The sequence below is a fragment of the Pongo pygmaeus genome, chromosome 5 (genome assembly GCF_028885625.2).
Source record: "Pongo pygmaeus isolate AG05252 chromosome 5, NHGRI_mPonPyg2-v2.0_pri, whole genome shotgun sequence".
In the NCBI taxonomy this organism is placed as follows: domain Eukaryota; kingdom Metazoa; phylum Chordata; class Mammalia; order Primates; family Hominidae; genus Pongo; species Pongo pygmaeus.
The window spans coordinates 75,009,665-75,016,506 of record NC_072378.2 but is presented as its reverse complement, the minus strand read 5'-3'; the positions used below and the strand labels follow the sequence as shown (position 1 = coordinate 75,016,506).

The window sequence follows — 6,842 nt, the reverse complement described above, 5'->3', positions numbered from 1 at the left end:
GGGACTACAGGTGTGTGCCACCACACACGGCTGATTTTGTGTTTTTAGTAGAGACGGGGTTTTGCCATGTTGGCCAGGCTGGTCTCAAACTCCTGGCCTTGAGTGATCGGCCCACCTTGGCCTCCCAAAGTGCTGGGATTACAGGTGTGAGCCACCACGCCTGGCCTTTTTTTTTTTTTTTTTTTTTTTCCGAGACAAGTTCTCACTCTGTCACCCAGGCTGGAGTAACAGCTCACTGCAGCCTTGACCTTGTGTGCTCAAGCAATCCTTCCACCTCAGCCTCCTGAGTAGCTAGGACTACAGGTGTGTGCCACTATATCCAGCTAATTTTTGTTTTATTTTTTGTAAAGACAGGGTCTCCCTATATTATCCAGGCTAGTTTTGAACTCTTGGGCTCGGTGATCCACCTGCCTTGGCCTCTCAAAGTGCTAGGATTACAGGTATGAGCCACCATGTCCAGCCTAGAAGTTCAATGTTAACTTAAAAAAGAAAAAGTTCAACTTTTGCTGTACCTTGCTGCATGTGATTTGCAGGTCATACATCTTGCCCTTTGTTCTTTCGTCCTTTGAAGAGGTGTATCTCTTTTCTTGGCTGAGGTGATAACTTTCTCCTTCAATCTATTCATCAATTTCTGCAACTTTTTTTTTTTCTTCCAACTCTACTGTTACAGTCTGATGCTGAAATTTTAAAAAAATTATTTTTTTTAACAGCTTATGGCCATGCTAATCTTCTCTGTATCATTCCAACTTTAGTATATGTGCTGTCAAAGCAAGCACTGAAATATTTATCTTAAAAGCCTAGAAACACAGTGTATTCCTCCAGTATAAACCAATTCTGTGCTCTTGGCTTTTATTGATGTGCCTAAATTGTTCCATGTAATCAGGAAACTTCCTATGTTGCTAGTGAGAGCCATGTATTCCCTCACTCAAGGTATTAGTTTTCTCGTTTACATTCCTGTATAATGTAATGTATATTCTTAACCCTAGATACATTCTTCCTGTGCCTGATTAAATTCAAGTACCCTTTTCATCAGGATTGACTTCCAGATTATCTAAATGGGCTTCCCATAAGGAGAAGCAATCACACTACAAGAGATTTTTCTTTATGTTTTGGTAACTGGCCTGAAAAAACAAAGATTTTACATTTTATCAAGATAATTTCCTATCTTGTCTTTATTAGGTTTTGGACTACATAGAAAAACTGAACTTTAAAAGGGTTAAGGTTTTTACATCCATGTAACTTTCTGTATTGCTTTTGAAGTCTTTTGTCACTCTGGTTAAATTAATGGCTATTATTTTACAATAACCTGTGATTTTGTTTTGATCAGGTGTTTTGAACTTTTTAACATCTTTGGCAGGTCCTCCCCCCACCCACATCATCAAAATCTGAAACTAAATCTTTTTTACTTAAAATTAACATTGGGATTTTCCAGCTGGGCCCCTGGAGAGCCTCAAAGTTGTGTCTCTCATCTTTTAGATATATTAAATAATTAGGCTTATTTGGTAAATTGTATGGGAAGCATTGTAAAATGATGTGATACTAGATATTCCTTCAGTTACATTTATGTTTATGCTATTGATATAAATGTTGTAAAATTATATCAATTCATAAAAATATGTTACAGTCATAATTTTGGTGGCTATGTTAAATCTTTCCTAAACTTATATTTGTGTGGATATGTATTAATGTGAGTATTCTAAGAGTTGTATAAAATTTATAAAAGTTTGATCCTCCTGATATGACATTGTCAGTCATGATTCTGATTCTTTTTTTTCTCGTTGTTGAGGTGGAGTCTCGCTCTGTCGCCCAGGCTGGAGTGCAGTGATGTGATCTTGGCTCACTGCAACCTCTGCCTCCTGGGTTCAAGCGATTCTCCTGCCTCAGGCTTTTGAGTAGCTGGGACTACAGGTGCATGCCACCATGCCTGGCTAATTTTTTGTGTTTTTAGTAGAGACGGGGTTTCACCATATTAGCCAGGATGGTCTCGATCTCCTGACCTCATGATCTGTTGGTCTCGGCCTCCCAAAGTGCTGGGATTGCAAGCGTGAGCCACCGCGCCTGGCCTGATTGTTATCTTAAAATGCGGCATGTAATGGAAATAACTACATTTCCTTGTCAATTGGGAAATTATTTATTTATTTTTTTTTGAGACAGGGTCTCACTCTGTTGCTCAGGCTGGATTGCAGTGGTGCGATCTTGGCTCACTGCAGCCTCTGCTTCCTGGGCTCAAGCAAGCAATCCTCCTACCTCAGCCTCTCGAGTAGCTGGGAATATAGTTGCACACCATCACACCCACCTAATTTTTGTATTTTTTGTAGAGATGGGGTTTCACCATGTTGCCCAGGCTGGTCTCAAACTCCTGGGCTCAAGCAATCTGCCCACCTTAACCTCCCAAAGTGCTGGGATTACAGGTGTGAACCACTGTGCCTGGCCAGGAACTTTCATCAGATTTTTAACCATGACTATTCTAAGTTTCTGTCATCCACAGTTATTGCTTTGAAGTCTTCTCTAAAAGCATTTGCAATCAGCTATAGTCCAAAATAACTTTGCATAGAAAGACTCTAACAAGTAGTCTTGAACACAGATTTCTCATAACTTTAAGATCAATGAATGACATAAAAATCTTCAGAACTCTAATAAGGAAATTTATAGGTTCATAAAACTGCTAATCAAGATCAAGCAAAACAATAAATTAGTTACATGAAATTAAGTAATTGATAATGTTTTTATGACTTATTTAAACCATTGTTGGTTCTTTATTTAAATGTTTTGTTTTTCAGATTTAAGAATTTTTTTTCTCATAACCTATTTATAGTGTACAAGAATTTGGTAAAGTATACTTTTAATAAAGATGGAAACACCTTTGCTTTTTTCCCCTACTTGATTCTTCCAAAAATTGGCAAATTCTTATGAATATTCTTTATTTACATAAGTTCAATAAAAATTTGCTCTCTCTTCATAAACGGGATGTAATTGGAAACACTGATTTTTTTTTTTTTACCAAGTCTTTTTTTGTGTGTTTGCGTTTTTGTTTATTTGTTTCTTTAGAGACAGAATCTCACTCTGTTATCTAGGCTGGAGTGCAGCAGCATGATCAAAACTCACTGTGATCTTAAGCTCCTGGGCTCAAGTGAAACTCCTGCCTCAGCCTCCTAAGTGGCTAGGACTACAGGTGTGTACCACCATGCTTGGCTAATTAAAAACAAAATTTTTTTTGGTGGAGGTGGGGTCTCACTATATTGCCCAGGTTGGTCTCAAATTCCTGGCCTCAAGTTATCCAGGATCCTCCTGCCTTGGCCTCCCAAGTTTCTGGGATAACAGGTGTGAGCCAATGCCCCTGGCCTTTTACCAAGACTTTGAATAAAATGTTGTATTTAAGAGTGTGCACAAAATGTCTGGCTTTAGTAGTTTCTAGCCTTACAGTGAGTGAATAAAAATTGTCACTTCTTGGCAGACCCAAGAACCTTAAGACTGAAATAAAGTCTAAAGTCTGCTTTGGTTTGGCTTCCCACGCTCAAGAAGTTTTTAAGTCTGAGATTCCTAATGATCAATGTAGAGAGAAAAAGTTATATTTTTGAAGAAATATAATACAGCTGTTACTAGATAGTAGCCCTGGGCATTGTTTTCCAAGTTCTTGTTATCTACCTGTAGACTAGATCAGATCTTGAATTCTCCTAATTTCCTTCAATAATTGTCAGTAAGCTTCTTTGTTCCTAAATCCCTATAAGTCAAAACTAGGTGAAATTTAAGAAACAAACCTCATGCCTGATGTATGGGCCACACAAAAGGTTTACCAAACCACTTGGTGTCATGACCAGAGACTTTCAAATTACAAACCAGGAGCAGCAGTTGATGTTTTCATGCTGTAGATAGCTTTTCTCAAGACATTGAAGCAAGACTCCATATCATAATTAGACTCTTACCCCTCTATGCTACCTTTTACACTTGGTAAGCTAATGATGTAATTGAAATTTCACCATCAGTATATTCTGCTGGTAACTGGAGAGCCTAACCTAAGAAATTGTTGAGTAGGCTGGGCGCAGTGGCTCATGCTTGTAATCCTAGCACTTTGGAAGGCCGAGGTGAGCGGATCACCTGAGGTCAGGAGTTCAAGACCAGCCTGGCTAACATGGTGAAACCCTGTCTCTACTAAAAACACAAAAATTCGCCGGGCATGGCGGTGCATGCCTGTAGTCCCAGCCACTCGGGAGGCTGAGGCAGGAGAATCACTTGAACTTGGGAGGTGAGGTTGCAGTGAGCCAAGATCGTACTGCTGCACTCCAGCCTGAGACAGAGAGAGACCCTGTCTCAAACAAAACAAAACAAAATTGTTTAGTATCCATTGGTTAAATAAGAAAATGTCTGTGCTATTGGTAATACTATGTGCTATACCTGGATAAATTCCTCTGGAAAAGTTGAGACCCGTATACACAAAATAAGGAAGTAGTTCACCTGGTTACAATAGGTCTCACCTAATTCCCTATAGTCATTTGATTTATTCAATTGGTTATCTTTAAGCCTAGATTAATGGCTCAAAATAATTACACAAATTAGAATAGTCATATTACTGTTAATTTTCCTTTGTCTTTTCCCTTTCTAAACTTTGTATATGTTAACTCTACAATTTTTGTGGAAGTACAACTCCTAACAAAATAATGCTGACCCAGCACTTTGAGATGAAAACAAAAGACCACAGAACAGAACTTATTAATGGACTTCAGGTATACTTAGCCTTAGAGCTACTCCCTTTAAACCTCCCTTGTTGCTCAAACATGGCTAGAAGAGTTTTGACACTGACTCCTAGTTGCCGATTACTCCTTATAATGTGAGACAAGACCAATAACGAGGACAGGTCTATTCTGTACCTGAGGAACATCAAAACCTAACTACAGGGTGTTTAATCAGTGATGCTTTTGGAGAAAGATCTTGATGAAAAGAGGAAAATATGGATGTTGTCAGAACCAAAATGAAGTTACTGATGTCAAAAAAAAAAAAAAAAAAAAAACCAAAACCAAAACCCACTGACAAATAGAGCTGGGGAACGTCATTAAAAAAAGGCTCTCATGCTTATATCCCTGATAATAAAAACTATCACAAAGACTCAGCCCAAAATCTCCTTAAGTTGATAAGCAACTTCAGCAAAGTCTCAGGATACAAAATCAATGTACAAAAATCACAAGCATTCTTATACATCAATAACAGACAAACAGAGAGCCAAATCATGAGTGAACTCCCATTCACAATTGCTTCAAAGAGAATAAAATACTTAGGAATCCAACTTACAAGGGACATGAAGGACCTCTTCAAGGAGAACTACAAACCACTGCTCAATGAAATAAAAGAGGATACAAACAAATGGAAGAACATTCCATGCTCATGGGTAGGAAGAATCAATATCGTGAAAATGGCCATACTGCCCAAGGTAATTTATAGATTCAATGCCATCCCCATCAAGCTACCAATGACTTTCTTCACAGAATTGGAAAAAACTACCTTAAAGTTCATATGGAACCAAAAAAGAGCCCACATCGCCAAGTCAATCCTAAGCCAAAAGAACAAAGCTGGAGGCATCATGCTACCTGACTTCAAACTATACTACAAGGCTACAGTAACCAAAACAGCATGGTACTGGTACCAAAACAGAGATATAGATCAATGGAACAGAACAGAGCCCTCAGAAATAGTGCTGCATATCTACAACTATCTGATCTTTGACAAACCTGAGAAAAACAAGCAATGGGGAAAGGATTCCCTATTTAATAAATGGTGCTGGGAAAACTGGCTAGCCATATGGAGAAAGCTGAAACTGGATCCCTTCCTTACACCTTATACAAAAATCAATTCAAGATGGATTAAAGACTTGAACGTTAGACCTAAAACCATAAAAACCCTAGAAGAAAACCTAGGCATTACCATTCAGGACATAGGCATTGGCAAGGACTTCATGTCTAAAACACCAAAAGCAATGGCAACAAAAGCCAAAATTGACAAATGGGGTCTAATTAAACTAAAGAGCTTCTGCACAGCACAAGAAACTACCATCAGAGTGAACAGGCAACCTACAAAATGGGGGAAGATTTTCACAACCTACTCATCTGACAAAGGACTAATATCCAGAATCTGCAATGAACTCCAACAAATTTACAAGAAAAAAACAAACAACCCCATCAAAAAGTGGGCAAAGGATATGAACAGACACTTCTCAAAAGAAGACATTTATGCAGCCAAAAGACACATGAAAAAATGCTCATCATCACTGGCCATCAGAGAAATGCAAATCAAAACCACAATGAGATACCATCTCACACCAGTTAGAAAGGCAATCATTAAAAAGTCAGGAAACAACAGGTGCTGGAGAGGATGTGGAGAAATAGGAACACTTTTACACTGTTGGTAGGACTGTAAACTAGTTCAACCATTGTGGAAGTCAGTGTGGCGATTCCTCAGGGATCTAGAACTAGAAATACCATTTGACCCAGCCATTCCATTACTGGGTATATACCCAAAGGACTATAAATCATGCTGCTATAAAGACACATGCACACATATGTTTATTGTGGCACTATTCACAATAGCAAAGACTTGGAACCAACCCAAATGTCCAACAATGATAGACTGGGTTAAGAAAATGTGGCACATATACACCATGGAATACTATGCAGCCATAAAAATGATGAGTTCATGTCCTTTGTAGGGACATGGATGAAATTGGAAATCATCATTCTCAGTAAACTATCACAAGGACAAAAAACCAAACACCGCATGTTCTCACTCATAGATGGGAATTGAACAATGAGAACACATGGACACAGGAAGGGAAACATCACACTCTGGGGACTGTT

The 6,842-nt window shown here is 38.6% G+C and overlaps 1 pseudogene; it reads right to left on the bottom strand.

The window, feature by feature from the left end:
• Nucleotides 1-688: 688 nt before the first annotated feature.
• Nucleotides 689-776, bottom strand: LOC129039734 (U6 spliceosomal RNA; annotated as a pseudogene).
• Between the last annotated feature and the right edge of the window lie 6,066 nt (nt 777-6,842).